The 17,147-nt window shown below is 45.2% G+C and overlaps 1 pseudogene; it reads left to right on the forward strand.

Moving 5' to 3' along the window:
* The first annotated feature begins 256 nt into the window (after positions 1-256).
* The window catches only part of LOC138674705 (extracellular calcium-sensing receptor-like), a 45,190-nt pseudogene continuing 28,299 nt past the window's right edge, over positions 257-17,147 (forward strand).

The raw sequence follows: 17,147 nt of genomic DNA on the forward strand, positions 1-17,147 counted from the left end.
TTCTTCCTGGGTGAATAAGCCAAAATTCTCCTTCTTGATCTAGAGGGTAAGATTCTTGGCTCAGTGGTCAATGATTGTATAAATTTGATACTATAATGAGGTGCAAATTTTAATTTTAGGCTACCGTACCGAGTCATCTTATTTTTTTGTATGTCACTGATTTCAACGATTGAAAAATGTAAAACTAGAACACTCTGTTTTTTTTTCCTTTCTTCTCAAAAGATTCCACCTAGAAAATTATCAACAACTTCAGTCCATGATTTTTGCAGTTAAAGAAATCAATGAAAATCCCAATATTCTTGCAAATGTCACATTGGGTTTCCAAGCCTATGATTCCTGTGATGTTCTGCATCAGGACCTTCAGGGAGCTTTGCAAATTTTGACTGGTTCCAACAAAGTTCTGCCCAACTACCGGTGCCTTCAAAATGTGCCACTCAGTGCTATCATCGGTCCATCAATTTCTACACATTCTATCCTTGTAGCACATATTTTGGGCCTATATAGGTACCCTCAGGTAAAGACTTTCTATGGGTTTTAAATACAGTAGCACTATAACCAATGATACAAAGATATGAAGGACATTAATATATTGTCACGAATCTGTCTTTTTCCAACAGATAAGCCACTTCTCAACAAGTCCTCTACTGAGTGATCGGATTATGTTTCCATCATTTTTCAGAACTGTATCTAATGATGTTTTCCAGTCCCGTGGACTTGCCCATCTGGTGTTACATTTTGGCTGGACATGGGTAGGGTTATTAGCTGTTGATAATGACTATGGACAACAAGGAATTAATTTGGTGAAACAAGAGTTGGTTAAAGCTGGAGCATGTGTGGCCTTCACTGAGACCATTATTAAAAGCCAGCCAGACCACAATGCTCCACATATCGTTAAAGTTTTTAAGACCTCGACAGCTAGAATCGTAGTTGTCTTTTCACCAGCCATTAATTTGATTCCCATCTTGGATGAAATGTTAAGACAGAACATAACAAAGAAAATATTTGTAGCAAGTGAAGCTTGGTCCACTTCTAGCCTCTTCTCCACGGGAAGGTTTTCAGAGTCACTATCAGGGACAATAGGATTTGCTTTCTATAGTAGAACTATTCCAAAATTTAGAGAGTTCCTCAATAAGATCAGCCCTTCTTTGACACTGGGCAGGGAATGGGTAAATCTGCTCTGGGAGCAGACATTTAATTGCGTGTTTTTGGATGGAGATACCGCAAGGTCCTCAAACGCTTCAGTGAGAGAATGTGATGGATCTGAAGACCTGCAAAGTATCACAAACAGCTTTAACGATGTCTACAACTTAAGGGCAACGTACAATGTCTATACTGCAGTTCATGTTGTGGCTAAAGCTTTAGAAAATTTAAAAGACTGTACAAATGGAAAAGGAGCCCATCTTTTACATGGAGCATGTGCTAACATTACGGCTTTTACACCTTGGCAGGTAGTATGAATCTATATCAACTTTTTGACCAGTGAATGTCGAGCATTTGTAGATGTGATAATTTTCTCCTTGTAGTCCTTGTTTGGAATCTCTCATTAATATTTCAGGCACAAAATGTCTATAATTCCATTACAGACCTTTCTACATTGCTAAAATACTTACCACCAAAGTTCTGCCATCACGTTCCATCGTAACGTACATCAGTAATTAGATAATGTGGCCAAATCGAGCTATAAATACAGGAAACATCAATGTAGGGCCAAACAGATCCAAGGTGACAAGAGAAGTGGATCGGGAATTGGGTCGCAAGTATGTTAGAGTCTTTTTTTCTACCTTTGACAAGTCTGTCATACTATAGGGTTTGGAGACAAAGCAGAGTCTATATATTGACTGCTAGACACATAGCCGATACCACTATAAATCATAAATCTAACAAAGCATAAGTGGAAAAAATACAGGTACGCAGTATAGTAGGGGCCTTTACATGTATATAACCTAAGGGTGCACTGTCTGGCCTCCTGTCAGGTACTTATGTCGCATTTTGATCACACTACGATTGTGGTTTGCAATGAACGCTCTTGGCACAATATATGACAACATACAGTGGGTTCCCCCATATGGTTTACCCAGTCGTTATGGTTACCTTTAGCTGCCATATGATTTCCCTATGGGAAGTGGTCATACTATCACATGGTATCCGCCTCCCCTTTTTGCTATATAAGCACTAGCCCATTGCCGTGTTCACTCTCTGCAAGACAGCATTGAGGGTGGCAGGACTTAGTGTCCTTCACTTTTTAGCATACAGGCACTCTATCTCCATGCACAAGCAAGTCCCCTGAAGATTTGGCTTGGATGAAACGCGTCGGGACGGACTATACAGGGAGAGTGCAGGGCATGTTTGGACAGGGGTAGCTGTGGACTGCCCTTGTAAGGGCAGGAGCTTTGGGGATAGTCTATCGATAGCCCCATAGGGACTGACATAGGGACTGTCATCTCCATTACGTTTCCGGATTTTCTTCTGACCAGAAATTATCCGGCGCTCCTGGGCCCTCATCTTGGAACCGGTGAGATTGTTCCTTTTTACATTATTTATAGCCATCAGTGGCACTGTCTATATGCAACTATTGATGTTTTTTTTACTGTTCGTTCATATAACTAGCCTGACGTTGTGTGCTGTTTGATGTTATTTTACTCCAGCCCTATATGTCAAATTCTAGTTTTTATGATATCTCCAATATGTTGTGGAGGATATCATTCTGTCCTTTCTGGGGATAACCAGTCTCTGTGGTCACCATACCAATTGTCTGAGACTTTGCCCCAGTATTTTTATTCACTTGGGTGTTTGGTTTAAGTTTTTTTGTGTGTGACTTTAGTCATAATAAAAGTTACGTTTTATTTTTTCCACTTATGCTTTGTTAGATACTATAGGGTTTGGTGGGTCCAATACTATGTGGTTTTGTGGAAGGTTTTCATGTTTCATGTTGACTCGGGATTCCTTCAAAAATATCAATGCTGTCCTTTAAGTCATATTAAATTGTATCTTGTGGCATAAGGGGGTCCACTATATTGCGAACTCTATTTAGTCAAAAATTCAAAATGTGAAACTCAAAAAATATTTGTCAGCTGAAACATTGTGTGAGTAGGTTCTGGTATTTTGCATATCTTTGATGATGGATATTTCTAAAATATAACTCAAAGTTAAGCAGGGAGTGGGACACAATGACCCTGGAGGTCCCTTCCAACTCTAATACCCTATGATTCTATGATAATTATTTGAAGACCCTGAACTTTTGTCTCGTATGACATATAACTGGTTCACTAGTCAAATTTACTCTCATTCCGACCAGATGCTTTTTCCATTTTATCTTATTCCTCTCCTTCTTCCAAGAGACATATTTTTTTTTTTTTTCTGTCAATATAGCCATATGAGGGCTTTCTTTTGTGTGCAACAAGTTGTACTTTGGAATAACATCATCTATTTTATCATGTGATATACCAGAAAATAAGAAAAAAATTCCAAGTGGTGCAAAATTTCATAAAAAAAAACTCAATTCACAATAGTTTTTGTAGTTTTGTCTTTACAGCATCCATTATACGGTAAAATGATGCAATTTTGGTGATAGAAAACATGCATCATTTTTATATTTTGATTGATCAGACCTTTACAAAAGCGGACATACAACATGTGTGTTTTTTTTTTTTTAAAACAAGCATTTCTTTATTTTTAAAGGGGGAAGAGTGGGTGATTTGCACTTATATTTTTAGGTTTTACATATTTTTTTTTTTTTTAGTTTTACTGTGTTTTACAGTTTCCTTAGGGGACTTGAACCTGCAATCATCTGCTCGCTTTTGCTATTTTCAGCAGTAACACAGTATTGACTATCGACACGACTAATAAAACAAGTGTTTTTCCAAATTCATCACGAAATGCCACATTTACTGACTGCTGCAGTCTCAGAGTCATTCACCTCCTTCATGACAAATGCCTTCACTACATAGTAGAGCTCCCTTGCCTGTAAAGACTTACTACAATAGTGATACATAGCTAGAGACCAACATCTTGCAGCGTTCCTGAGGTACCTTTGAGTATTCAATGGCCTCTAGTTCACTAATTGTTAGGGCTAGCAGAATGCACCAAATACTTAGACGGGTGGTACAAGGTGCGTTCGCAGCCGGGGGTCCACCATGCAGAGATGGAACCTGCTGCTGAGTAATGACGCACTATATGGCGGTTTAATGTGGATACACACTCGGGTTAGCTTCACCCGATATGAAGGAAGCGAACCCTGTTGCATCACAGGGCCGCAGTACCGCAAAAAGAGCGCAACCAAAGAGTCACAGAACTCTGCCCCAAGACTCAGGGAAAGAGTTCCTCTAGACATTTTAGCACTCGACACCGCTACTGGGGTGTCAGAGATTAATAGAAATAACAATTTCATGCACAAGAGTGCGTGCAGTGCTTCTCTGGCGGATGCCACTAACCACCCAGACACTGGCGGTCACTGCTATCAGGCGCTGTATCGTGTGCTAGCTGTGCGGAATAGCACTGTCAGGCGCTAGGTAGCTTCCACCATTCGCGAACAGTCAACAACACTAGGGATGGGAATGATTCGGAGCTTTCATCCATCGACAGGCATACATCCACACACACATTAATAAGTTTATAACAGCGCATGGCCGTGCGGCCCTGCAAAACTTTTATAGCGGAAGCTCTCCAGGACCTTCCTAGTGGTCCAATAGGAGCTGCTACAGGACCTGAGCATGTGACCCCCAACCTCCAATGAGAGGTCGTCCCTTGGGCATGCTCAGAAGAAGAAAAGCAGGACTTAGTCCCAGGGATTCCTGCTCACCGATGAATCAATACTGGTTACAATGGCTGAACCTTGAAGGACAGCAGTAACCAGCCACACCGTATCAGCTTGAGCCAGACGCTGGGACCGACGTCTTCGCTGAGCAGGCTCCACTGCAGCTGGAGGAGAATGGGAGACCGCAGTGGAGATATTTTGAGATTCCCCCTGTGCAGCGGTGGGAACTCGACACCTAACACTAATATTCATAGGTTTACATACCACAAATGCTTTCTTTATATCTCACCAACAATTTTATATGGTGTTTAGATCAGAAGATTGAGATGGCCACTTCAGAATCTTTCAGGTCTTCATTTATTACCAAGCCTTGGAATAATTTGTAGTAGACTTGGGATCATTATACTGTAGGAATAATAATAATAATAATAATAATTTTTATTTATATAGCGCCAACATATTCCGCAGCGCTTTACAAATTATAGAGGGGACTTGTACATACAATAGACATTACAGCATAACAGAAATACAGTTCAAAACAGATACCAGGAGGAATGAGGGCCCTGCTCGCAAGCTTACAAACTATGAGGAAAAGGGGAGACACGAGAGGTGGATGGTAACAATTGCTATAGTTATTCGGACCGGCCATAGTGTAAGGCTCGGGTGTTCATGTAAAGCTGAATGAACCAGTTAACTGCCTAAGTATGTAGCAGTACAGACACAGAGGGCTATTAACTGCATAAAGTGAATGAGAACATAGTGCGAGGAATCTGTGTTTTGTTTTGTTTTGTTTTTGTTTTTTTTAAATAGGCCACACAGGGATCGTTAGGTTAATGCATTGAGGCGGTAGGCCAGTCTGAACAAATGAGTTTTTAGGGCACGCTTAAAACTGTGGGGATTGGGAATTAATCGTATTAACCTAGGTAGTGCATTCCAAAGAATCGGCGCAGCACGTGTAAAGTCTTGGAGACGGGAGTGGGAGGTTCTGATTATTGAGGATGCTAACCTGAGGTCATCAGCGGAGCAGAGGGCACGGGAAGGGTGGTAGACTGAGACCAGAGAGGAGATGTAGGGTGGTGCTGAGCCATGGAGCGCTTTGTGGATGAAGGTAGTAGTTTTGTACTGGATTCTGGAGTGGATGGGTAGCCAGTGTAATGACTGGCACAAGGTAGAGGCATTGGTGTAACGGTTGGTGAGGAATATGATCCTGGCAGTAGCATTCAGGACAGATTGGAGCTGGGAAAGTTTGGTAAGAGGGAGGCCGATTAGTAGAGAGTTACAATAGTCCAGACGAGAATGAATAAGTGAAACAGTAAGAGTTTTTGCAGAGTCGAAAGTAAGAAAAGGGCGAATTCTAGAAATGTTTTTGAGATGCAGGTAAGAAGAGCGAGCCAGTGATCGGATGTGGGGGGTGAATGAAAGGTTAGAATCAAGGATGACCCCAAGGCAGCGGGCATGTTGCTTTGGAGTAATGGTGGAACCGCACACGGAGATGGCAATGTCAGGCAAAGGTAGGTTAGTAGAGGGAGAGAACACGAGGAGTTCAGTTTTTGGCAGGTTTAGTTTCAGATAGAGCGAGGACATGATGCTAGAGACAGCGGTAAGACAATCACTGGTGTTTTCTAATAAGGCAGGCGTGAGATCAGGAGAAGAAGTGTATAATTGGGTGTCGTCAGCATAGAGATGGTACTGGAAACCAAATCTACTGATTGTTTGTCCAATAGGGGCAGTGTACAAAGAGAAAAGGAGGGGGCCTAGGACTGATCCTTGAGGAACCCCAACAGTAAGGGGAAGGTGAGAGGAGGAGGAACCAGCAAAACATACAGTGAAGGATCGGTCAGAGAGATAGGAGGAGAACCAGGAGAGAACGGTGTCCTTGAGGCCGATGGAGCGAAGCATAGTGAGGAGGAGCTGATGATCCACAGTGTCGAATGCTGCAGAGAGATCCAAGAGAATTAGCATGGAGTAGTGACCATTAGATTTAGCTGTTAGTAGGTCATTAGAGACTTTAGTGAGGGCAGTTTCAGTAGAGTGTAAAGAGCGGAAGCCAGATTGAAGAGGGTCGAGAAGAGAGTTATCTGAGAGATAGCGGGTAAGACGGGAGTGGACCAGGCGTTCGAGGAGTTTAGAGATGAAGGGAAGATTAGAGACAGGTCTATAATTAGCGGCACAGTTTTGGTCGAGGGATGGTTTTTTAAGTAATGGATGTATGATGGCATGCTTAAATGAGGAGGGAAAAATACCGGAAGTGAGGGAAAGGTTGAATATTTTTGTTAGGTGAGAGGTGACAGCCGGGGAAAGGGACTGGAGGAGATGTGACGGAATGGGGTCACTGGTGCAAGTGGTCGGGCGAGAAGATGCAAGGAGCCTGCTTACTTCTTCTTCTGTAACTGCTTCAAAGTCAGAGAGTGAACTAGATGCAGTGGGGGAGGGAGGACAGTGCATGGTATGAAGAGATTGGGAGATGATTTCCTGTCGAATGTGGTCAATTTTTTCTTTGAAATAATTGGCCAGATCGTCAGCACGGAGATCCGTGGTTGGGGCCTGCGCTCTTGGGTTGAGTAGGGACTGGAACGTGTCAAAGAGACGTTTAGGGTTATTGGACAGGGAGGTGATGAGGGTGTTGAAGTAGGTTTGTTTGGAGAGGTGAAGGGCAGAATTGTATGTCTTTAGCATGAACTTATAATGGATGAAATCTTCGGGTAGATTAGATTTTCTCCACAGACGTTCTGCGCACCTGGAGCACCGCTGCAGGAACCGTGTTTGCAGCGTGTGCCACGGTTGTTGCCGTCTGTGTCGAGTTGTTTTATGTATAGGAGGAGCAGCTTCATCCAGAGCACTTTGCAGGGTTTCATTGTAATGCTTCAGAGTAGAGTCAGGACATGAGATGGAGAAGATTGGGGCCAATGATGACTGCAAGTTCTTCATAAGTTTCTGGGTGTTAATGGCCTGTATGTTTCTATAAGTGTGGAAAGTGGGGGTGACCTTAGCGGGATGGCAGTTCTTGATAGAGAATGAAAGAAGGTTGTGGTCGGAAAGTGGGAGAGGGGAGTTTGTGAAATCATCCATTGAGCAAAGCCGGGAGAAGACCAAGTCAAGGGAGTTTCCATCTTCATGCGTTGGCGAGTTAGTATGCTGCGAGAGACCGAAAGAGGAGGATAGAGCTTAAAGGTGAGAAGCAGATGGGGAGAGGGGAGAGGCAATAGGGATGTTGAAATCACCCATGATAATGGTGGGGGTGTCACAGGAGAGAAAGTGTGGAAGCCAGGTGGCAAAGTGATCCAGGAACTGATGAGAGGGGCCGGGAGGACGATACACCACCGCCACTCGCATGGAGAAGGGGACGTAGAGTCTGACCACATGGACCTCAAAGGAAGGGAAGACAAGTGAGGGTACTTGGGGGATAACTTGGAAAGTACATTTTGGTGAAAGGAGCAGACCAACGCCTCCGCCTGCTCTGTTGTCCGATCTTGGGGTATGAGAAAAATGTAGTCCACCATATGAAAGAGCAGCAGCAGCGGTGGTGTCTGACTGCTGGATCCAGGTTTCAGTAAGAGCCAGGAGATTAAGAGAATTAGAAAGGAAGAAGTCATGGATGAAGGAGAGTTTATTACACACAGAGCGAGAATTCCAAAGGGCACAATTCAAAGAGACAGAAGGCATGCATGGAATATTAATAAGGTTAGAGGGGTTTCTGAGTGTAGCAGTTGGGAGGTTTGACTGGCTATAACATGGGGGGCCGGGCTTTGGAGAGATGTCTCCAGCGACTAGGAGAAGGAGGATAGAAAGAGAGAGCAGATGGTTAAGTGATTTGTGAGAGCGTCTCTTGTGTTGGATGGTGGGACTGAATGGATCTGTGCTGTTAAGCAATGTGAATAGAGCATGAGTGCTATACATAGGAGAGGCAAGGACAGAGGGGCCGATATGGATGGAGTGTAGAGAGTTAATGCAAGGGCGGTGAATGTGAGTGAATGCGGCAGTCACGATATAGATTATACAAATAAATATGGTGAGTATTTGTGCTGTTTCAAGTGAATATGGATTAGATTTAGATTTTCTTACCTGTCTCCTGCCCTGTCTAACTGCCATGTTATAACTGCCGAGTACTTAGAAAAAAAGTACTTTGAATAAAAATACACGAATAACAGTGCACGAATGCATCCCCAAGCTACATCTACATTTATAGAAGGCTAGCCCTTAGATCTTAATTTTTTTTTTTTTTTTTTTTTTGTTAAAGCTCGTTAGCAATCAATCTAACTCAGTTGAGACAACAGGACACAATAAATGTAGTGATCAGATAAACAAATGTCCAGGTCTACATGGATCATAAACCGCTTTGAAACAGTTATGTGATCTCTCTGAGTAAGGACATGCAAAAGTCAGATTAAATATCTATAAACACAAACAAATGCATAATAGGATGACTAACAAATATAGATACATGCAGGATTCAATGCCGAAGATAGAATGACTCAGATACCATCCAAGCTGCTTGCTGTCAGGGACTGGAGCAATAGACATGCAGGATAGTTCAGCTCAGAGAATGAATGATATGTTTACATATATAGATACATGCAGGATTCAATGCTGAAGATAGAATGACTCAGATTAGAGTTGAGCGACCTTGACCTTTTTAGAGTCGAGCCGGGTTTCGCGAAACCCGACTATCTCAAAAGTCGGGTCGAGTGAAATCGGCCGATTATGACGTAAAGTCGGGATTGACCGAAACACGAAACCCAATGCAAGTCAATGGGGCAGCATAGTCGGCAGTGAGTGGGGGCCAGGAAAACACCTAGAGTGCCCATTTTAATGTCAAAACCATCCATTCTTCTTAATGAAGCTTGTCAAGCGTAATTTACCTTATAATAATTGGAAGGCATTTGAAATTGGGGGTCATTTGGCTAAAGTTGTGGTGGGTAGGGCTGGTTCAAGTAATTAGTGGGCCCAGGAAATCTGGACCACGTCACGGCAGTGGAGCAGGGAGAGGTAAGTATTTCAACTTTGCAAGTGCTGTGAACCTGAGCAAGCAGGGGGGGCCCACTCGTTGGCATTGGCACTGGCACAGGGCCCCTCAAAGTACAGTGGTGTGTTTGCACGGCGGGGGCGCCTCCCACCGGCAGCAACACTTTTGCGTACTATGAGAGGCCCTGTGCCAGTGACGTCGCCAACTAGTATTCCTCCCCCCACCTGATGAAGGAACCTGCACTTTCATCTGCACCTTCCTCTTTGTCCCCGTGTAAGGTGGTATGGTATGCGGGAAGAGCAACCTGACTTTCAGCAGGGTCACAATGTTGTTGTGTAGCGTGCACGGGGAATGTTGCGTTATGGGTCAATGTACCAGCAGACTCATCTATCACTGGCTGGGCAATGGGCAGGATGAGGAGGAAACACAGATATAGGCCCAAATAATAAAGTGGGCTAAATGCAGTTCAAAATTGGTAACACAGGAATAACCAGGGGGCATTGCAGTGGAGGACAACTGGAATGAGAGGCTGACACAGAGAGTAGGCCCAAATCAGTAAGTAGTCGAAATGCAGTTCAAAATTGGCAACCGTAGTAAACAGGCGGCACAGCTTTGTTCAGTGGAGGAGAACAGCAAGGAGTGGCAGACACCGATAGTAGGCCCCAACCCAACTAGTAGGCCAAATGCAGTCTAACATTAACAACTACTTAACGAGCGCCTGAAAACGGAATTTCAGGACAGGAAACCAGGAGAACAGCAAGGAGCGGCAGACACTGTTAGTAGGCCCCAAACCAACTAGTACGCCAAATGCAGTTGTTCCATTTAACCACAATTTAACGAGAGCCTGAAGATAGAAGCTCAGGAAAGGCAACCTGGAGAACACCTTGGAGTGGAACACACCATCTCTCTACACCCCATACCCAATTTGTAGGCCTAATGCTGTGTAGTTTTCTACAACTACTAAACGAGAGTCGGAAGACCGAAGCAATGGCAAGGCAACCTGGGGAACACCTTGGAGTGTAACACACCATCTCTCTCCACCCGATACCCATTTTGTAGGCCTAATGCAGTGTAGTTTTCTACAACTACTAAACGAGAGTCGGAAGATCGAAGCAATGGCGAGGAAACCTGGAGAACACCTTGGAGTGTAACACACCATCTCTCTCCACCCCATACCCATTTTGTAGGCCTAATGCTGTGTAGTTTTCTGCAACTACTAAACGAGAGTCAGAAGACCGAAGCAATGGCAAGGCAACCTGGGGAACACCTTGGAGTAACATAGTAACATAGTAACATAGTAACATAGTAACATAGTTAGTAAGGCCGAAAAAAGACATTTGTCCATCCAGTTCAGCCTATATTCCATCATAATAAATCCCCAGATCTACGTCCTTCTACAGAACCTAATAATTGCATGATACAATATTGTTCTGCTCCAGGAAGACATCCAGGCCTCTCTTGAACCCCTCGACTGAGTTTGCCATCACCACCTCCTCAGGCAAGCATTTCCAGATTCTCGCTGCCCTAACAGTAAAGAATCCTCTTCTATGTTGGTGGAAAAACCTTCTCTCTTCCAGACGCAAAGAATGCCCCCTTGTGCCCGTCACCTTCCTTGGTATAAACAGATCCTCAGCGAGATATTTGTATTGTCCCCTTATATACTTATACATGGTTATTAGATCGCCCCTCAGTCGTCTTTTTTCTAGACTAAATAATCCTAATTTCGCTAATCTATCTGGGTATTGTAGTTCTCCCATCCCCTTTATTAATTTTGTTGCCCTCCTTTGTACTCTCTCTTTAGTTCCATTATATCCTTCATGAGCACCGGTGCCCAAAACTGGACACAGTACTCCATGTGCGGTCTAACTAGGGATTTGTAAGTGTGTAACACACCATCTCTCTCCACCCCATACCCATTTTGTAGGCCTAATGCAGTGTAGTTTTCTACAACTACTAAACGAGAGTCGGAAGACCGAAGCAATGGCAAGGCAACCTGGGGAACACCTTGGAGTGTAACACACCATCTCTCTCCACCCGATACCCATTTTGTAGGCCTAATGCAGTGTAGTTTTCTACAACTACTAAACGAGAGTCGGAAGACCGAAGCAATGGCAAGGCAACCTGGGGAACACCTTGGAGTGTAACACACCATCTCTCTCCACCCGATACCCATTTTGTAGGCCTAATGCAGTGTAGTTTTCTACAACTACTAAACGAGAGTCGGAAGATCGAAGCAATGGCGAGGAAACCTGGAGAACACCTTGGAGTGTAACACACCATCTCTCTCCACCCCATACCCATTTTGTAGGCCTAATGCTGTGTAGTTTTCTACAACTACTAAACGAGAGTCGGAAGACCGAAGCAATGGCAAGGCAACCTGGGGAACACCTTGGAGTGTAACACACCATCTCTCTCCACCCCATACCCATTTTGTAGGCCTAATGCAGTGTAGTTTTCTACAACTACTAAACGAGAGTCGGAAGACCGAAGCAATGGCAAGGCAACCTGGGGAACACCTTGGAGTGTAACACACCATCTCTCTCCACCCGATACCCATTTTGTAGGCCTAATGCAGTGTAGTTTTCTACAACTACTAAACGAGAGTCGGAAGACCGAAGCAATGGCAAGGCAACCTGGGGAACACCTTGGAGTGTAACACACCATCTCTCTCCACCCGATACCCATTTTGTAGGCCTAATGCAGTGTAGCTTTCTACAACTACTAAACGAGAGTCGGAAGATCGAAGCAATGGCGAGGAAACCTGGAGAACACCTTGGAGTGTAACACACCATCTCTCTCCACCCCATACCCATTTTGTAGGCCTAATGCTGTGTAGTTTTCTACAACTACTAAACGAGAGTCGGAAGACCGATGCAATGGCAAGGCAACCTGGGGAACACCTTGGAGTGTAACACACCATCTCTCTCCACCCCATACCCATTTTGTAGGCCTAATGCTGTGTAGTTTTCTACAACTACTAAACGAGAGTCGGAAGACCGAAGCAATGGCAAGGCAACCTGGGGAACACCTTGGAGTGTAACACACCATCTCTCTCCACCCGATACCCATTTTGTAGGCCTAATGCAGTGTAGTTTTCTACAACTACTAAACGAGAGTCGGAAGACCGAAGCAATGGCAAGGCAACCTGGGGAACACCTTGGAGTGTAACACACCATCTCTCTCCACCCGATACCCATTTTGTAGGCCTAATGCAGTGTAGTTTTCTACAACTACTAAACGAGAGTCGGAAGATCGAAGCAATGGCGAGGAAACCTGGAGAACACCTTGGAGTGTAACACACCATCTCTCTCCACCCCATACCCATTTTGTAGGCCTAATGCAGCCTACTTTCCGGCAACTACTAAACGAGAGCATGAAGATCGAAGCTCAGGAAAGGCAACCTGGGGAACACCTTGGAGTGTAACACACCCTCTCTTTACACCACGGAAGGGCTGATTCTTAGGAAGGAAGGCTGTTGGAAAGAAGCAGGGCGCGTCCGAGGGTGATTATATTCTTATTAGGTATATACTCACCCTCGGACGCGCCCTGCTTCTTTATTTATAATGAATGTTTATTTGCAATGTGGTTTTGACTTACTCTATTTTTTTGGTAAATAATGATTTTATTATTTTCATTGTTTTGCATCTTCTTGGCAATAATATAAAGAAGACGCGACAGGACAACACTCGGTGGATGCCATATCTGTGTTTTAAATTGAAAAAAACTTTCAGTTAACTACTTGCAGGAGAAAGTTAGTGTAGCTGGTGGCCATTTTTAGTACTGTACCAGATTTTTGTTGTATGTGTTTGTTTTTAATGTTAAAATGTCTGCATTTGATATCTCTCCAGTATTTTCTTTTTTATAAGCAAAATACTTATTTTTATATTTTCTGATGTCAGTGGAGGCCTAGTGGAAGGAGGGACCGCAGACAGGCTTCGAAGCCCTAACATAATAAATTGGGCTGGCTGTAGGCAATTTAAAATTGGTTCCAGGGGAACCCGGGCAGCAGTAGACAGGTCAGTGGAGGCCTAGTGGAAGGAGGGACCGCAGACAGGCTTCGAAGCCCTAACATAATAAATTGGCCTGGCTGTAGGCAATTTACAATTGGTTCCAGGGGAACACGGGCGGCAGTAGACAGGTCAGTGGAGGCCTAGTGGAAGGAGGGACCGCAGACAGGCTTCGAAGGCCTAACATAAGAAAAATGTCAATACAATGGTATTGACAGTGCCAGGCATTGAAGGATGTCAGCGCATAGACTAAACATTGGTGGAGCTGTGAGAGAAAATTTTGCAAGTGGTAGAGCACTGTTTGACCTGGGGGGGGGACTGTCTTGTGGCCGGCGGTACAGGCCCAGGGCCCCTCATATTACAACGGTGTGTCTGACGTTGGGTGCGCACCACCACCGCCAGACACTTTATTGTACTATGAGGGACCTAGTGGCAGTGCCGTCGACCAAAAGCGGGCACACCCACCTCTTCAGACAAACAGTACTCTCATGGGTGCTGGCGCCAAGTGGCGATACCACGGCCCCGTGTGGGGACTTTGGCCATTTAGGGAGGTGTTAACATGTCAGATGCTGGACAATCAGGTGCTGCAAATTACGAGATTGGAAAAGTCGTTCAGAATAGTCCACAGGCAAGACCTTTACATAGGAAAGCTAGGTGTCAGCCGGGCAAGGTGGGGCAAAAGATTTCGAAATCCAGTTGTGGTTCATTTTAATGAAGGTTAGATCATGTACATTTTGGGTTGCCAGACGAGTCCTTTTTTCTGTTAGTATTGAACCTGCAGCACTGAATACTCTTTCTGATAGGACACTAGCTGCCGGGCAAGCAAGCTCCTGCAATGCATATTCTGCCAATTCTGGCCAGGTGTCTAATTTTGATGCCCAGTAATCAAATGGGAATGACGGTTGAGGGAGAACGTCGATAAGGGATGAAAAATAGTTAGTAACCATACTGGACAAATGTTGTCTCCTGTCACTTTGAATTGATGCTGCAGTACCTGTCCTGTCTGCGGTCATAGCAAAATCACTCCACAACCTGGTCAGAAAACCCCTCTGGCCAACGACACTTCTGATTTCTGCCCCTCTAACACCTCTGGTCTGCTGGCCCCTGCAGCTCGTGTTAGAACGATCACGGGCGCTGTGTGCAGGGAATGCCAGAAGCAAACGGTCAACAAGAGTTGATTGTTTGGTTGCTAATATTAGTTCCAAGTTCTCATGTGGCATTATATTTTGCAATTTGCCTTTATAGCGAGGATCAAGGAGGCAGGCCAACCAGTAATCGTCATCGTTCATCATTTTTGTTATGCGTGTGTCCCTTTTGAGGATACGTAAGGCATAATCCGCCATGTGGGCCAAAGTTCCAGTTCTCAAATCTGTGGTTGTGCTTGGTTGAGGGGCAGTTTCAGGCAAATCCACGTCACTTGTGTCCCTCCAAAAACCAAAACCCGGCCTTGCCGCGCCAACAATTTCCACTGGCCCCGGAAAAGCTTTCTCATTAAAAATATAATCATCCCCATCATCCTCCTCGTCCTCCTCCTCCTCTTCGCCCGCTACCTCGTCCTGTACACGGCCCTGGCCAGACAATGGCTGACTGTCATCAAGGCTTTCCTCTTCCTCAGCTGCAGACGCCTGATCCTTTCTGTGCGTCAAACTTTGCATCAGCAGACGCATTAGGGGGATGCTCATGCTTATTATGGCGTCGTCTGCACTAACCAGCCGTGTGCATTCCTCAAAACACTGAAGGACTTGACACATGTCTTGAATCTTCGACCACTGCACACCCGACAACTCCATGTCTGCCATCCTACTGCCTGCCCGTGTATGTGTATCCTCCCACAAAAACATAACAGCCCGCCTCTGTTCACACAGTCTCTGAAGCATGTGCAGTGTTGAGTTCCACCTTGTTGCAACGTCTATGATTAGGCGATGCTGGGGAAGGTTCAAAGAATGCTGATAGGTCTGCATACGGCTGGAGTGTACGGGCGAACGGCGGATATGTGAGCAAAGTCCACGCACTTTGAGGAGCAGGTCGGATAACCCCGGATAACTTTTCAGGAAGCACTGCACCACCAGGTTTAAGGTGTGAGCCAGGCAAGGAATGTGTTTCAGTTGGGAAATGGAGATGGCAGCCATGAAATTCCTTCCGTTATCACTCACTACCTTGCCTGCCTCAAGATCTACAGTGCCCAGCCACGACTGCGTTTCTTTCTGCAAGAACTCGGACAGAACTTCAGCGGTGTGTCTGTTGTCGCCCAAACACTTCACAGCCAATACAGCCTGCTGACGTTTGCCAGTAGCTGCCCCATAATGGGAGACCTGGTGTGCAACAGTGGCAGCTGCGGATGGAGTGGTTGTGCGACTGCGGTCTGTGGACGAGCTCTCGCTTCTGCAGGAGGACGAGGAGGAGGAGGAGGGGGTGCGAATGGCTACAGCCAACTGTTTCCTAGACCGTGGGCTAGGCAAAACTGTCCCAAACTTGCTGTCCCCTGTGGACCCTGCATCCACCACATTTACCCAGTGTGCCGTGATGGACACGTAACGTCCCTGGCCATGCCTACTGGTCCATGCATCTGTTGTCAGGTGCACCTTTGTGCTCACAGATTGCCTGAGTGCATGGACGATGCGCTCTTTAACATGCTGGTGGAGGGCTGGGATGGCTTTTCTGGAAAAAAAGTGTCGACTGGGTAGCTCGTAGCGTGGTACAGCGTAGTCCATCAGGGCATTGAAAGCTTCGCTTTCAACTAACCGGTAGGGCATCATCTCTAACGAGATTAGTCTAGCTATGTGGGCATTCAAACCCTGTGTACGCGGATGCGAGGCTAAGTACTTCCTTTTTCTAACCATAGTCTCATGTAGGGTGAGCTGGACTGGAGAGCTGGAGATCGTGGAATTAGCGGGGGTGCCGGTGGACATGGCAGACTGAGAGACGGTGGGAGATGGTATTGTTGCCGCCGGTGCCCTAGATGCAGTGTTTCCTACTACGAAACTGGTGATTCCCTGACCCTGACTTCTTTGGCCTGGCAAAGAAACCTGCACAGATACTGCAGGTGGTGCAGAAAATGGTGGCCCTACACTGCCGGAAGGGATGTTGCGTTGATGACTAGCTTCATTGGCCGAGGGTGCTACAACCTTAAGGGACGTTTGGTAGTTAGTCCAAGCTTGCAAATGCATGGTGGTTAAATGTCTATGCATGCAACTTGTATTGAGACTTTTCAGATTCTGCCCTCTGCTTAAGGTAGTTGAACATTTTTGACAGATGACTTTGCGCTGATCAATTGGATGTTGTTTAAAAAAATGCCAGACTGCACTCTTTCGAGCATCGGATACCTTTTCAGGCATTGCAGACTGAGCTTTAACCGGATGGCCACACTGTCCTCCAATAGGTTTTGGCTTTGCCACGCATTTTGGGCAAGATACGGGCCCGGCAG

Source organism: Ranitomeya imitator, chromosome 4, assembly GCF_032444005.1.
Source record: "Ranitomeya imitator isolate aRanImi1 chromosome 4, aRanImi1.pri, whole genome shotgun sequence".
Lineage (NCBI taxonomy): Eukaryota > Metazoa > Chordata > Amphibia > Anura > Dendrobatidae > Ranitomeya > Ranitomeya imitator.